Source organism: Peromyscus eremicus, chromosome 17 (assembly GCF_949786415.1).
Source record: "Peromyscus eremicus chromosome 17, PerEre_H2_v1, whole genome shotgun sequence".
Classification (NCBI taxonomy): Eukaryota; Metazoa; Chordata; class Mammalia; order Rodentia; family Cricetidae; genus Peromyscus; species Peromyscus eremicus.
The window spans coordinates 36,656,599-36,674,085 of NC_081433.1; the positions used below are offsets into that span (position 1 = coordinate 36,656,599).

General features: G+C 43.4%; 1 long non-coding RNA gene across 1 annotated transcript; it reads left to right on the top strand.

Annotated features, from left to right (window-relative positions):
* The first annotated feature begins 832 nt into the window (after positions 1–832).
* On the top strand, positions 833–10,328 carry LOC131894564 (uncharacterized). Its single transcript, XR_009374949.1, has 4 exons — positions 833–901; positions 3,339–3,460; positions 4,506–4,566; positions 10,191–10,328. It is a non-coding gene; the product is annotated as an uncharacterized LOC131894564 (long non-coding RNA).
* The last annotated feature ends 7,159 nt before the right edge of the window (positions 10,329–17,487 follow it).

Here is a 17,487-nt window from a genome sequence, read left to right on the forward strand (position 1 = left end):
TAGTGGAGGAGGTTACCCCAGTGCACGGAGGGTACAGAGCAGTGACTTGGTGTGACTCATGCCCCCCTGAATAACCTCAGTAGCTCCTCAAGTGCCACGCTTTATTTTTAGCTTCAGCCTTCTGGAGCATTTGACCTTTTGCCTAGATCCGAGACCTTACTGTGGATTATAAACTCCAGCCTGCCCCCTCCATGCCACACAGGGATGGGTTTTAAATTGTGCCCTCTTTGGGATGCTTGCAATGCAGAGGAGTTATTTAGGACAAAGTAAAATTGCTCATGGACAAACACACATATGTCCACTCACATGCGTGCACACACACACACACACACACACACACACACACAGTGTTGGCAACATTACCTTCCATGTCTGAATTATGATTTTTGCTTTTATATCTCTCCTGCCATCTACTGTAAGAAGTTGGTATAAACATTTCTGAAAATACTTCTAAACTCCAGGCAAGTATCTTCTTATTTAAATATTAATCTCACTCATTTCACAGCAACAACAAACTTGCAAGTAATCTTCAGGAAGAAAACTATCTTAAATAAAATGAAATTCCACATGGTCGTTAAAAAATTATTACCCATAGCCGGGCGGTGGTGGCGCATGCCTTTAATCCCAGCACTCGGGAGGCAGAGCCAGGCGGATCTCTGTGAGTTCGAGGCCAGCCTTCAGGAAAGGCGCAAAGCTACACAGAGAAACCCTGTCTCGAAAAACCGAAAAAAAAATTATTACCCATAAGTGTTTTTTTTAATGAAGTTGTTCTTTACTCTGTGTACTGTTGCTATAACTGAGTACTTGAGGCGGGGTAATTTATAGAGAAGAATTTATTTCTTTCAATTCTAGGAGCTGAAATCGCCATGATCATATCTGGCAACAGCACAGGACGCCTATGGTGAGTGGACTCACGGGGGCTGGTTAAGCTTTTATGACTGACAGATGCTGCTGTCTTCTCGTACGGATCATCCCCTCAGTTGCTCGCTCCCCAGTTGGTTTGGGGAGAAGTTGGCTTTTGGAATGATAGTGCTGCAGAAACAAACCTTTGTCACTGCTGATGTTTTACTACTACAGAATTATTACTTCTGTGTAAGAAGACGCCCGCCTTCCCTAGCTGCACCTCGGTGCACAGGATGCAGAAGGACTACGTTCTGGTCACCCGCCTCCTTCTGAATAACCTTCTCATTTCCCCAATGTCGGTCATGAGACTAGTCCACGCATGACCCAGAGCCCTACAGCCCCGTCATCTTCCAAGGACTCCCACCTCGACTGCCATTAGCATTTAGTGAACAGGCACGCGTCTAAGGCAGCACATGTGTGACATTGTGCCTGCCTCACATCTGCAACAGCTGCCCACATGTGCTCCTTCGCCAGGAATGTCTCCTCCAGTTAGCTCTCTATACTGAAGCTGGAGGGGTCTTCCTACTTTTGAATATGTATATTTAAAGACTTATTTGCTTATTATTTCAGGTGTGTGTGTGTGTGTGTGTGTGTGTGTGTGTGTGTGTGCCTGCCTGAGTGTGTGTTTGTGCACCACATGTGTACAGGTGCCCCAGAAGGCAGAAGAGCACATTGAATCCCCTGGAACTGAAGTTACCACCATGGTTAACCACCCTCTGTGGGTGCTGGGAACCTAAGCTTGGTCCTCTGTGAGAGCAGCAAGTGCTCTTAACCACGGAGCCATTTCTCCAGCCCCTTTAATGTGATCTGATTCATTCCATACTTACCATGGTCCATGATTGCCTGTTGCCTTCTGGAAATGGTCAGGGGCAGTGACAGGCTCCAGAGTCCTTCTAGTGACCCTCTGTGACCTTCCTGAGGACCCTCTGTGACCTTCCTGAGGACTTCACCTCTGTTAGCCTCTTCTTCCTGCTCACTGCATCCAGCTGAATCTTACTTTCCTGAGTTGCTTTTACCAGGGCATTTTTATCGCCGCAACTGCAAAGTAACCAAGACAATCGCTCTATTTTTTCATTACTTAAATGGCTCATCTCATTTCTGTGTCTTAGAAATGACCTCAGAGCCGGGCGGTGGTGGCGCACGCCTTTAATCCCAGCACTCGGGAGGCAGAGCCAGGTGGATCTCTGTGAGTTCGAGGCCAGCCTGGGCTACCAAGTGAGTTCCAGGACAGGTGCAAAGCTACACAGAGAAACCCTGTCTCGAAAAACCAAAAAAAAAAAAAAAAAAAAAAAGAAAAAAGAAAGAAAGAAAAAAGAAATGACCTCAGGTGTGTCCACAGCTTCAGCATCACCCGTGTGAGGATGACCTCATTTGTGTGCATCCGACTCAGACTTCTTTTTCTTTAGCACCATATTCATGTACCGTCGTAAGCTTTACATCAGTGACTTTGTTCAAAACTTTCTCTACCTCCTGTACCTCCAGCATCTTGGTTTGTGTCCAAAGCAGGAAGCTAAGAGCTCCCCTGTCCTCGGCTCACTCTCCTCCACCACTCAATAAGCCACCAGAGCATAAAAATACTTTCTTTCTTCTCTTGCTTTGCCCTTTGATTTCATACTATTTTGCCTTGCCTGGATGGCAAAAAACAAAACAAAACAAAACAAAAAAAATACCCTCTTAGTTGGCTACTCTGTGTCTAGTCCGCCCTCCTCCATCATGGACACTGCACATTGCTAAATGTATGATCCTTCTAAACTGTAAGTGTGACCACTGTTAGTTTCCTGTTCAAAATCTGTAACACCCCCATTGACTTAAAAATAATTTTTCAAAGATTTATTTATTTGGGTGTTTTACCTGCATGTGTACCATGCATGTGTCTGGTGCCCTTGGAGGTCAGAAGAAAGTGTCAGATGTCCTGGAACTGAAGTTGTGGGTGGTTGTGAGCCACCATGTGGGTAGTATTGGCAACCAAACCTGGGTTCTCTTCAAAAGCAACAAGTCAGCCGGGCAGTGGTGGCACATACCTTTAATCCCAGCACCCAGGAGGCAGAGGCAGGTGGATCTCTGTGAGTTCGAGGCCAGCCTGGTCTACAGAGCAAGATCCAGGAAAGGTGCAAAGCTACACAGAGAAACCCTGTCTTGAAAAACCAAAAAAAAAAAAAAAAGTTAGATTTAAAGGTTATATTCTTATGCACACACCATTGTTTTGTATTTAAACAAATCAGTTTTTAAAGCATCACCTATAATAATAGAAGTGAAAAAACACCCCTCGAGGTCTTGTAAGAGATTTCACCAAATTCAAGTTATGCCATTTACCTTTAAAAAGTCAAGTCTCAAACAACTAGAAAAACGGATCCAAGCCAAGGCTGGATTCCTGACCCTATATGTAATTTTTAATCCTGAGACACGAAATTATAGATCTCATGTTGCTTTTCTAGGTTTTGTAACATGAGAAGAATTAGCCCTGTCTCTGTGGTAACTGGTGTTGGAGTTAAATCCACAAATTAATTTTCATCTCATCGTCTCTCACCTGGCCATTTTCAAGGAAGCATTCATCAAGGTAAATATTCCAGTTTTGTCCTGTTTTTTTTTTTTCAAGATTTATTTACTTTTTACTTATGGATATATGTGTTTCTTTGCCTGTGCATGCAGGGTCTGAGGAGGCTGGAGGAGAATATTGGATGCTCTGGAGTTGGAGTTATAGGCAGGTGTGAGCTGCCTGATATGGGTGTTGGTAGCTGAGCCCTGCTCTTCTGGAAGAGCAACGAGTGTTCTTAACTGATGAGCCATCTATCCAGCCCCCCACCCCCACTCCAACTTCATTTTTATGTTTTGTTTCTACATTGATTCCTCGCTCCTCTTTGGAGAATTACAAAGCCAGTCACTATTTACAATACCAGATACACTGGAAATCTTTTTGTACAGAAACATAATACTGAGAAATAAGCTTTAATTTGCACTTCCATTAAAGTGTTGGAAAGTTCTGGAACCAATCATAGTTTTGTGTATGCTATCAATAACCTTGACAGGTTTTAGTCCTGAGGGCTTGTCAGGTAGATCTGTCTCTACTTTCCAAAACGCCAGTCTCGTACCTGGCTGAAAGAACCCCTCCAGGGTAGACCTTGGGCCTTGGGGTGTCTCTAACACCCCAAAGTCACAGCTACCTTGGTTCCAAGCACAGGTTGGAAACTGCCATCCAGCTCACACCTTTAACCCAAGCTCCCCATGCCCTGGGTCAAGTTTATTCCTAGGACCCCATCTGGCCAGCAACAGAGATTTTATTGCCTGTGTGCCGGTTACAAGTCACTCGTTTCCAGAACTTTTAAACAAAGATATTTAACGTTTACAAAAAAAAAAAAAATGAAGGTTGGGAAGCTGCATTTTGGAAAGATCTTTCCCTCTACCTACTCAAGTTGTCAAAAACACAATAGTAGAAAAAAATGAAAGTTGAAATCATTCACGCTCAAAAATGGAAACATTTCTGAAAGATTATCTCATAACTTGAAGGAAGTGTTGAATGATTTGGGGGAAATTAGAAGTACAGTTATTGGAATTGCTATGATAAGGTCCTCCCCATCCCCCCTCCTTCCTTCTCATCTGGGCAGAAATACTGACAAGAGAAAACTTCTCCAGTCAACAGGAATCTTGAACAGCCATTGAAAGCAGGTAATATGAATTTGCATATATGTTTTTTTTCAGTTGAGTACAAGGAATATGGAATTTTTGACAGTGTTATGTTTCTGAGATTCACATACACAGAACAAAACTTCTCTCTCCCCACATAAAAGAACATTAAATGGTTGTTTAAAATGTATACTTGCTAAGGAGTCATCTTTTTTGTTTTGTTTTTTTGTTTTTTGAGACAGGGTTTCTCTGTGTAGCTTTGTGCCTTTTTCCTGGAACTCATTCTATAGCCCAGGCTGGCCTTGAACTCACAGAAATCCTCCTGCCTCTGCCTCCCAAGTGCTGGGATTAAAGGCATGTACCACCACCGCCGGCAGGAGTCATCTTAAGAATTGCTAAAATTGGGAGCTGAGGAGTTGGCTTTGGTGGTTAAGTGCACTTGGTGCTCTTGTCGAGGACCTGAGTTCAATTCCCTGCCCTTACACCAACATTTGCAACTCCAATCCCAGGGGGATCTAATGCCTTCTCCTAACCTCCTTGAACACCAGGCGTTCACATGGTGCACATACATACATGCACGCCAAACACTCAGGCACACACAAAAAATAATAAAATAAATAAATCAGTTAAATACTGACATGAGTGACTCAATCTGAGATGAGAGGTTTTAACTATTATCTCACCCAGTTTTTTTTTTAAACAAGCTATCAAAAAGAATTTCCAGAACTTGCAATGCTGTTAATGCCATTCCGCGGCAACGTCTCCCCCTTCCTTTATCCACGTGACTGCTTCATGCTGATGCACTCGATGTACACAGTTGGTCATCACGGTGGTGGGAGCAGGCCACGTCATTCCTCTGTAGCGAGCATGAAAGCCTCACAGCCACTAGGTGGTAGTGTGTACTCGGGTCAGACTGAGCATCGCAGGGACGGACCACACTTGGTTGCCCAGCATCCTTTACAGCTGCGGTGAGCGACCTTTAAACCTTCTGTGCCTGCACTCTAAAGTCACCTTGAGACCTGTGCAACACCTACAAACGTTTATTTATAAAATTATTCAATAAGTTTAGATGAGTGAAGAGATACTGGAACTGTGGGCACATTGAACCTACTGAGATCTTTTTAAAGGTACACCGCTTACAAGCCTCTAATGGAATGAGAAATATATCCGCAGGGCTCTGACAACCACGACCATTCCTTAAAAACGTTTCAAAGCAAGGGTCCACAAGACGGGTGGGCAGCTGAAGGCGCTTGTTGGAAAAGCCTGTCAACCGTGGTTCAATTCTGGAACCAGATAAAGGTGAAGAGAGAAGGAACTCCATGAAGACAGCCTCTTCCACGCATGCGCCATGGCACATGAATGACCTGCTCCATCATTTTTCTACACACACACACACACACACACACACACACACACACACACACACACACACACACACTAAATGAGTTTGAAAAACAAGAAATTCAAAGTAATTTCATCTTTTCTACTTGAATACTCCCTTTTCTCTTTAAAAATTTCTCTTCCATTCTATTCCCCGACCCCCTATGCCCCGACCCCCCCCAAAAAAAATCATATACCAATATAAGACTTTTTTTTGTTGTTTTGAAGTCCATGCTTTTTATATTGTACTTCTCTGACCCAGCAGAATATGGACAAATGGAACGGAATGTTTTATATTTCTTGTGACCCTAAGGTGCTGCCTCTGCCGCTTTCCTTCTGGTGGAATAGTTCGTCTGACATCCTGAACGCGTAATGCCTTTCATAGATGATCATAGGAAAAAGTGCAATTAGGTGGGAATGCATCATGGGATGCTACACATTAGGGAGTTGAGGGTTTTGATTGTCCCTTTGGGGGAGCCCTAGGCCTTTCTTCTCCCAGTCTATGACCATAGTGAGACTCTGAATGAGAAAAAAAAAATCTGCCTTTCTTTGTTAAGTAGAAGCACTCTTGTGAAAGAGAGAATGGAGATACAGTATAAGGAATAATTTTAACATGACACAGGTAGACTACTTTTAGGAAAAAATATGTGTTTAAGTTCAAGATTCAGACATCGGTTTCCTTAGTCGGTGTTGAGGTAGCTTTGGTAATGCCTGGAGACAGTTTGGGTCCTGACAGCTGGAGGCCGGGAGCGGGCATCTGGCAGGCAGGGGACAGGGATCTGCTGGACTGCTCTGTTCCTAAACCAACACAGCTGAGCTCCTGAAGCCTGCCCAGTGAGTGAGCGCTCAGTAAATGTTTGTCGAAAGAAAAGAAAAACAAAAGGAGGCAAGGAATCACACAATTGGCTGCGGGGAGAGAGACCGGAAGAGTGCCAGACTCTGGGGATGGAATTTGCCCAAGGCTCGGAACAGCAGTTCCATGGTTAAGGCGGTGAGTTCGAACCCCAGCCCCTCTCCAAACAGACACACACACACACACACACACACACACACACAGAGAGAGATAGAGAGAGAGAGAAAAAAAAAAACCCTGAAATCTTCAGAGTATTTTCCCTGGTTTTGGAATTCATTACATCTTCCCAACCAAAAGAAGAAATTCTAGGACTGAAGCCAAAAATTTATAAATTTTTTTGCAGTATACACATATTTTTTTATTAATTTGAAAAATAAGACAAAATGGCTCATAATTATAGCATTTAAATGGTATGCACAGAGAAGAATAAACAAAAGCCTGTCTTATCGAATCCCACTTTGCCTAGAGAATGTCAGTTAAATAGCATTTTATTTTTTCCAAAGTTTGTATGATGGTCCTATTTATTTAATTGATATAACATTAATAATAATATAAACATAAAAATTAATGCAGACTACATAGTCACCTACCCAAGAATTGTGGGGGTGTTGTTCTCTTTGTGTGTTTTTAGATCAGGTCTTACTGTGTCAGCCAGACTGGGCCCGGAACTCACTATGTAGCTCTGGCTGGACTCAAATTTGTGGTGATTCTTGGGATTAAAGGTGTGAACCACCTACTCAGCTAAGAGATTCTTTCCTAGTATTTAAAGCCCACAATCCTAGCACTCTGGAGGCTGAGGCAGAAATATTGCAAGTTCAAAACCAACCTGGGCTATATAGACTCTTGTGTACTGAAAAACATGTTTGGGAGATGTAGCTCAGTGGTAGAGCACTTGCCAAACTCGAATAAGGCCTTAGCTTCAGCCTCCAGCACTGAAGGAAAAAGAAAAATGAAAAAAAAAATAATAAAAGAAAAACAAAAGCAAAAAACTCCCCACAGAACTAGGTGTTCCAGTAAGTATGTGTGTGTATACAGACACATTACATGTGCATTCTCAGTCACAAAAGGTCTCCATCAGGCTATATACTTTTCTAGACTTTAGAACCAATTCTTAGAGAGTTTTGGCAGCTGCCAAATTAGAGGGAACACAGGCTTACAGGAGACCACCTGTTCTTTGATATCAATTGTAAGTTTGGGAGCAGAAGTATTGGTCCCCAAACACCCTCATGATCTGAAATTCACTACAGGGATTCCAGAACTCAGTCTGTAGATAAATAATTATGTTTATCACAGGCCAAGGCGACAGATTAAAATCAGACCAGGGAAAAATGCACTGGGTAGAATCCAGGAAAAAACAAACAAACAAACAAAAAAACCTCTAAGCCAACTTGGAGTCTAGACATGTTGCTTTCTCAGCATCCATTTACAACAAATCATGTGGGCTGTTGCCAAGTAGTGATGCTCACCTGAGCCTGGAAGTTCTGAGTTCTAAGCCGGCTCCATCACGTAGATTCACTTGACTACCTACATGCCTAATCTCAGCCACTAGTGACCACGTAGTCAAAGTGATGTGTATGATCAAAGCCCTCACCCTGATGCACATTACTGATTTTCCTGGTGTGGTCATCCCTACCCTAAATAATACTGGTACAACCAGCTCCACCCCACTGCTAGACTGTCAATATTCCCCAGTCCCCACGTGAACAAAGATATTCTTTTCTTCTGTGGTATTCCAGGGCTTAGTCACAAACACCCAGAAGCTGAGGCCAAAGCTGGACTTGTTTTGAGGTGAGGCTAAATTCTTTCCTGAGTAGAGATGCTTCAGCATAGGGGCACTCATCTGGAAATGTATAGTACAACGAATTTTGCAAAATGCATCTATCTGCATGGCCATAATCATAATCAAGACTTTCCATCCTCTCAAAACCTTCTCTCCTGGAGCTTGCAGTCAATTCTCTCCTGCCCATTTTGATTTTTTTTTTTTACTATATTAGAATTCAGTACCTGTATGGAACCACACAACTTGTGTTATGTGGTATCTTTCACTCTGCGTGGTTCTGAGGTCTTGTCGTGGTGTGGTGTGTTAGTGGTCCATGTCATGATGTATAGTACCTTGTGTCTGTGACACATTTGTCTGTGTTAGACACTGAGGCTGTTTCCAGCTTTGGGTTATTTTGGGCAAAGCTTTGATAAACATTCATGTAGAGGTCTTTGGAGAGACAAGTATTTCAATTTATCTTGGATAAATAGGTAGGGATGGGGTTGTTGTGTTGGGTGGTAAGCATATGCCAACAGTCTAGATCCTGGTTCAGTATGAGACCCTGTCTCAACAGAATAACATGGAGAGTGATGGAGGACACCCTGTGTGCACACACGTGTGGGTTGCATATATTACACACACTCGTGTATATATAATATTCCCAAATAATGAAATAAACAAACAAAAGTTCCTTTTAAAAGTAACAACCATTTTTCCTTTTTCCTACCCTCTCTCCCAGAATAAGTCTGCCAAAAAGAAGTTTTAAGATATTAAAATTTATTATTGTGTGTGGTCACACATGCAAATCACTATGTGTGTGTGGAGGTCAGAGGACAACCTTGTGGAGTTAGTTCTCCCCTTACACGTTTTGTGGGTTGTGGGGGTTGAACTCGGGCTGTGCAATCACCTCACCCGATGAGCCATTTCACTGGCCCCAAAAGAAATCCTTATTAAAGATGATGTGATGAGTAACAGCGAATGTACAGGGAAGAACAGGTGGGTTGGCAGGAAAATGAGGATTGTGCTGTGGATATAAAGAAAAGTCAGACAAAGAGAGTATGTTCCAAAAGTGGAGACTAATATAGTCTGTTTTCCTGTAATCTTATTTTCAAAGCGTATTTTATACATTTCCACTCTAAGAGTATTCCATGTGTTAAGGGGAAAGCTAATAGTCTTAACATTTGACATCTAAGATCCTAGAAGTAAGCTTCATTTTTTTTTTTCCATCTCCTCTTAGCCTCAAGCTGAAGCCGTCCGAATCTGTGTCCCATGCTTCAGGCTTGCCCTTGTCCATACTCCACTCCTCTGCCCCCAGAGCTCTGCCTAGAGGCTGGAGATAGTCATCCCACCCTATTAGAGGTTAGCGGGGCCAAGTGAGGAGGGGTCATGGCAAAGAATAGCCCAGGCATCACTCACGTCAGCCATAGAAAGAGAACAACTCACGGGTAAGAAGAGTCAAGTGATATTGATCCCTGGCTCCCCGGGGTTGAATTCAGAACATGTTCTGCCGTCTCCTGGGTGCCAAGATTTGACAGAAAGGGCAAAGGACAACTGCAACAATGTGGGGTGGGCGGGTGAAATCGCCATTCATCGTTCATGTGGGAATGGAGTGCTCAGAACTGAGGAGACCTTGACAAGGCTCCCTGCCAGCAGCTGACTCTTGCTTCTTATCAGAAACCGAATGCCTGCTCTTGTCTCTGTCTTCACCGCTGGGACCGAACACAGTGAGGAGGCCACACTGGTATCATCGAGGAGGACTTCTGTGTGAAGAGCACGTTTGCCCGTGATGAGGAGGAAATGAGAGAGTGGAAAGATAAGACTCCAAAGGAAATCACAAAATCAAAAGTCGGGGGTATGTGTGTGCGGAAACACCAGAAAATACACCCAAAACAAAAGGAATAGGTAAAGAAGTAGCCTTTGGGTCGGTCGGAAAAACTCATTTAGTTAGTTAATTTTGATCAAGGCAATGTGAAAACTAAAAGAAAAACAAAAAGACATACTTTGAGAAGCTAAGTTATAATGAGAAATTGGATATATATATGGATGTGACTCATATATATATACATGTATATATATTATATACATATATATATATATATAGTTAGGAGGTTGTTCACACAATTTATGGCATATTCACACAATGGAATATAGTATTAAAAAGGAATTAGCCATAGAAATATTGACATGGATATCTATGATTCATTTAGAGCCAAATAAAATTATAGAATACTTTAAGACTATCATTTTATTTTTTAAATTATATTTTCATAGGCATATGGAAAAATATCTGGAAAATGAAACCCCAAGTGTCCTGGAGGAAGAGAGAAAAAAGGAGGTGTAAGTACTGTAAAGGGGTTCCAGCTACACTGAAGAATTTTGTGTTATTTGAAACATCTGTAAGACTCGTATGGTTTCTGCTACACATTAGGAAAAAAGTCAACACCAAGTTTGGAAACAGGTTGCATTGCAAAGAAGAAACAGTATAAACACTAAAGTGGAAAAGATGTATAATTTGCAAAAAAAAATTTGAGAGTGAAGTAATTTACACATAGGTGGTCATAATCTAAGCCTCTGACCTGATGATCCCAAAGTAAAAGTTTCAGTTCATTTAAAGAGCATTTGGGCTGGAATGTAGCTCAGACGGTGGCATGCTTGCCTGGCACGCAGGAAGACCTGGGTTTGATTCTTGACATCACATAAACCAGGGGTACTGTGCTCACCTGTCATATCAGGTGGGTGGTAGAGGCAGGAGGATCAGAAATTCAAGGTCATCTTTGGCTACATATGGAATTCAAGGCTAGTATGGGAAATATAAGACCCTGTCTCAAAAAAAATGTTCAATAGCCTTAAAATGACATAAGCAATAAACTTTTTAAAGGAGGTAATTATGATTATAAATGTGTGGTTATACACATATCATACTTTATTAGGTGTAAAATGGATTAATAACCCACAATAACATAATTTATCATTTGATATAGTTAGTAATGGTGGTTTTCTTTTTTTCTTTCTTTCTTTTTTTTTTTTCCGAGACGATTTCTCCGTGTAGTTTTGGTGCCTTTCCTGGATCTCGCTCTGTAGATCAGGCTGGTCTCGAACTCACAGAGCTCCACCTGGCTCTGCCTCCCGAGTGCTGGGACTAAAGGCGTGCGCCACCACCGCCGGGCTGGTGGTTTTCTTATGAATAACTCCTATTAGTCCCTTCACCTCTTTGCTATATATTGTAAAGCACACAAAGCAACTCTAATTGCCTTTAATTTAAAGACACAAAGCATTTGGAGGGAAGGGCATTGCGGCTGGAGAAAAGGTGAATCAGCTAAAAGTCCTGGCTGCTCTCCCAGAGGACCAGCGTCTGACTCCCAGCACCCGCTAGTTTACAACTTACTGTGTCCCAAGGCATCTGACACCCTCTTCTGGCTTCAGAGGGCATGAGGCACACACAGATACATGCAGACAAAACACTCATATACAGGAAATAAATAAACATCTCTTAAAAGAGGAAAGAGAACAGGAACTTTATAAATAGAAAAACATTAACAGAACATTTTATTTTTTATTTATTTATTTTTATTTATTTTTTTTTGTTTTTCGAGACAGGGTTTCTCTGTGTAGCTTTGTGCCTTTCCTGGAACTCACTTGGTAGCCCAGGCTGGCCTCGAACTCACAGAGATCCGCCTGGCTCTGCCTCCCGAGTGCTGGGATTAAAGGCATGTGCCACCACCGCCCGGCCTCAGAACATTTTAAATCACATCTTTAATAAACAATCTTCGGGCCAGGCAGTGGTGGCTCACGACTTTAATCCCAGCACTCGGGAGGCAGAGCCAGGCAGATCTCTGTGAGTTCGAGGCCAGCCTGGTCTACAGAGCGAGATCCAGGACAGGCACCAAAACTACATAGAGAAACCTTGTCTTGAAAAACAAAAAACAAACAAAACAAAAAGTAAATAACCTACGGCAGCTAAGGGGACTACATAGGTAGGTCCTTCTAGATGAAGTAATTTGTTATAGTGTAAAAAAAATAAGTCTAGCATATCATCTAGTCTAATTTGCAGTCTATTTTGTGAAAAGTGGAATAATAATTTCCCCTAGGAGTTTGGATAATTTTCCGCATATGATTTAGGAGAGCCTCCCATGTAAAATTGGACAGAGGAGCTGTCTGGTACGTTATAAAATCTTAGCTACAGCCATGCACAGAAGAAGCTCAGAACTCCGTGGTGTGCAAAATGACACAGAAACTGTGTTCCAATGAATGTGCTTGTTGCCCTCAGGTTGGATGGGGTTCAATTCAATAGGATTTCATCAATAATCCACGCACACAGAGCCAGGGCCTTGCCCGAAATTAACACAAGCATAAAATGAATTGCCTAAGATGGAAAAATGTACACCGGGGTTTAAAATAGGATCATGAAAACTTCTGAAGACCCATATTATTTGTGTCAGGTGGAAGAGAAGCAAAACTTCTGAAATACTTCTCCCCATAGGGTTGTAAAAAAAAAAAATTAGAGGCCGGGCAGAGAGCTCATGTATCCAGGAGCAGAAGTCAGTTCTCAGGGCAGTGGGACAAAGGAACAGGAAATGGTCCCCTTGGGCCACCTGCACCACAGTGAGGCATTAGGGAAACTCAGCTGTGAAGACACATTTCTGATGGAGAAGAGATACCGTCTATAGAGAATGCAAGCTAGCCTTTAATCCCAGCCCCCGGGAGGCAGAGGCAGGCAGATCTCTGTGAGTTCTGAGTCCAGCCTGGGCTACCAAGTGAGTTCCAGAAAAGGCGCAAAGCTACACAGAGAAACCTTGTCTCAAAAAACAAACAAACAAAAAACCATAAATAAATAAATAAATAAATAAATAAATAAATAAGGTCTGTGACCACAGAGCAAGGTCGCTTCGTGGCCCAGAGGCCTGCATTTCCCAAGTGTGAGCATGTGTAGTCTGGCCTGTACTGCTCCTAGAGAGGACCTCACAGGCCTCTGTGAAAGCTAAGTGTGAGATCCTCTCGGAGCATGCTGGGAGGCAGAGGCAGACAGATCTCTGTGAGTTTGGGGCCAGCCTGGTCTATAGAGTGAGTTCCAGGATAGTCAGGGCTATTACACAGAGAAATCTTGTCTCTAAAAATAAATAAATAAAAATAAAAGAGGTTACCGACACTGTCATAATTTTACCAAATATTAGCATTAAGTTTCTCTAGAAGGATTATGGCCCTTTGGTGCTAGAGAAAGCATGCAGCATGGGAAAGAGTTGCAGGGAGAGAAACAGAAAGGTAGTGGGGACAGCAAAAGGGTCACCTTGAGCACTTCAGCGTCAACGGGCAGGGCTCATAGTCCATCTCTACCAAATGCTATGGAGGCAGCACCTGTGAGGACAGAGTGAATTAATGCACAAAACGCATCTGAAGTGTAGTAAGCAATCCGTAACTGCTGGCTGTTATGACAGCTGAGACCCTCAGATGCTTGCTATGACCTATGGAGTGAGTAAATAATAAGCCCCAAATAGGGGCTAGCTATGTTTGAAGTTCCTTTTAGAATCTAAATCCATCAGGCCTCACACACATTTCTTTTGACTTTACTTGTGATATAAGCCTCCCAAAAGTATAGCATGTGTGTGTGTGTGTGTGTGTGTGTATACACACATATTCCCACATATATCTATAGATATATAGATATGACTCATGTTTAGGTCTGTAGATAACCCTGTAGAGCATTTTTTGATTAATGGTTGTTGCAAGAAGGCCCAGCTCACTGTTCGGAGTTCTATAAAAATGTAGACGGAGCAAGCCATGAGAAGCAAGCCAGTAGGTAGTGCTCCTTTACGGTCTCTGCATCAGATCCTTCTTCCAGGTTCTGGCCTTGAGTTCCTGTCCTGACTTCCCTGGATGGTGGGCTACAAGCTGTAAGAGGAAATAAAGCTTTTCCTCCCCATGTTGTTTTTGGTCATAGTATTTGAAATTACAGCAATAGAAACTCTAATAAGACTCCTGCTCAGGTCTCAACTTCTTCCAAATTACTGTCTAGTTTAGTGAGAATGTGTTGATGACATCACTTCCCCTTGGAAGTGCCCGTCTCCTCACTCTTTGTTCCGGACTCCTTTTCTGGAATCTTCTCCAGTCTGCTCAGTGACCACAGTGACATTACTATACTTAATGGATAATTAGAGGTTTTAAAGGGGAACAATGCCTAGAAAATGCTCAGCACAGTGCTAAGAACGCATTCAACTCCCAGTAACGTGAGTTGTTGACCTTCCCCCGCTTCTAGGTAAAGGGACTCTTGGGAGGTACTTACAAAAACAGCTTACCTCTTCAATAAAGTCAGAGATCAACCGTGATGCTGCCCAAATGCCTACAGCTTGGGACCTACCTGCTCTATGTAGTCCAGTGACCTCTCTGCTTTCTCTCAGTTTTATTCCTAGAGCACTCCCCAATCCCGGTCTCTCTTCACTCTGTTTCCCCACATGTAACCGTGGCCAATGCTCGTAACTTGGGAGTCCGTTTTCTTTCACTTACATCTGTCTGGCAAATTCCCAAAGCTAGATGAGCTCCGTTGCTCACCTTTATCCCGGCTTTTTAGTCCTGCCGCCCAGAGGCTCAGCTCGGCAGAGTTATTGATTTATTAATATAATGCTTTTATTAATTATAAAGTGTGTGCAATGCATTTTGATCATATTCATTGCCCACTCCTCATCCTAACTCCTTTCAGGTGTGAACCAACTCCCACCTTCCCAACTTCATGTCCCTTCATGTCCTCATTAGTTCTTTTTTTTTTTTTTTTTTTTGGTTTTTCAAGACAGGGTTTCTCTGTGTAGCTTTGTGCTTTTCCTGGAACTCACTTGGTAGTCCAGGCTGGCCTTGAACTCACAGAGATCCGCCTGGCTCTGCCTCCCGAGTGCTGGGATTAAAGGCGTGCGCCACCACCGCCTGGCCTCATTAGTTCTTTTAATGACCCACTGAATCCAATTTCTGCTGCCCATATGTTCCTTGATGTGGGGCCATCCATCGGAACATGGTCAGCTTACCAAGGGCTACATCCTTAAAGAAAACTGACTCTCTATCTCCCAGAAGTCATCAGCTGTCCACAGCTCCTCAGTTAGGGGTGGAGGCTGGTGAGGCCCCTGCCTTCCATCTTTCCATGCTGGAGTATTGACAGGCTTGAGCGTGAGCAGGTAACCACAGCTGCTATGGGTTTAAGCATGCAACAGTCTTGCCATGTCCTACCTGACCTCTGGCTCTTACATTCTTTCCGCCTCATGTTCTGCGATGGACCCGAGTCTTGTGGGGCCAGTGATACAGATGCCCCATTTGTGGGACGTAGTCCCTGAACTTGGACCAGTTGTGAGTTTCTGTGTTAACCACCCTCCTAAAGACCAATAGCTCTCCAGAGAAACTTCTCGGATGAGGTCTGAAAGCCACCCGAATCCATGAGTATGGAAATAGGAGTTTAGAGGAGAGTTTGACTCCATGTCCCTTTTCTGCTCAGCAGCTTTACGTCCCCCACTACCCCACCCCCAAGGGGTGGGGCGGATCTCTCAACACATGCTCTCAATTCTCGCTCTGCTTTCTTAGGCAACTCTCTGTTCCATTCTGTACTGTGCCTGTTGTCAGATTCTTCAACGCCCACGCTTTCACACTTCTTCTCATGCCCCACCCTACACCCCGCAGGGTTCGTCCTACTTCACAGTAAAGTTAGACCAAGGAAAGCTTCTGATACTTAAAGGCTTATAAGAGCCCTTGTTCCGTCATCTCCTTGGCTCAGAGGGAAAGCATTCTTTCTCCAACCTACTCGTGTGTCCTCAGGTTCCTCTTTTACAAGCGGCACACATAACCCCTCTGTTATAGACCCCTGCCTTGATACTGCTTGTGGTCTTGTCGACTGCATGGGCTGTAGAATCAACTTAGAGACCTGCCTCTGGGAAGGCATTTCCAGGGAGGATTAACTGAGAGAGAAGACCCTCCCTCCAGGTGAGAGGCACTTTCCTGTGGTGATGTAGCTCTGAGAAGGTCTGGGGGAAGCAGTATTGCTTTGCAAGCCCTCCTTTGCTTATTGCTGATGAAAGTGTCTCTCCTGTTTTCGCCGCCACAGATGCCCATCTGGCACCCATCATCTCTGTAGGGCTTCCAATGTGGGCATAGACCAGCTCTCCAGGAACCTTCCAGGCCTTTGGTGATTGTGACTGCTGAGACATCCAGGCTTCTGAACTGTACCATTTTCGGAGTCTCAGCCTCTCCAGCATGCAGGCCACCATTGTTGGGCTACTACGTAAGCCAGCTCATAAATCCCCTTTGTGATATATACATGTATTCTATTGGTTCTGTTCCTCTGGAAAACCCCAACACACTGCCCTGGTCAGCACTGAGCAATATTCATTTTCCACATGTTTAAAATATGCAACCTTGACTCTGCTTCCTGATTTGTCTTCCTTTCTCTTTCTCTTTCCTGAATTTCTTGAAAGGGGTGCACATCACATTGCCGGTCTCTGCTGCCTCAGCTTCTGCACCTCAGCCTACTGCAGTGTGGGTTCGGACCCCTTTATTCTACTATGGTTACCCTTCTCCCTGGAACTGGCATATGAAAATGTGGGGAAAAAATCATAACAGCGGAAGCTTCCGTCCACAGCAGGGTCTCTTCATTGTAACCTGGACTCTGTTTTTAAGACCCTTCAAGTGATTGCTTCAGGGCAGCCATTTCCTTAAAGTCGAGTGATTACGAACTTTAATCACGTGTGCAGAATCCATCCAAAGCAACACTTGGATTAAGATTTGGTTGACGAACTGGGGTGTGTCGGCTAAACCAAGTAGATGTGTTAAAAAAAAAATCACATAGTTTCTGTGCTTTTCAGAAAAAAAATCCATATTAAAAAATAGCTGGGCTGGAGAGATGGCTCAGAGGTTAAGAACACTGGCTGTTTTTCCAGAGGTCCTGAGTTCAATTCCCAGCACCCACATGGTGGCTCACAACCATCTGTCATGAGATCTGGCGCCC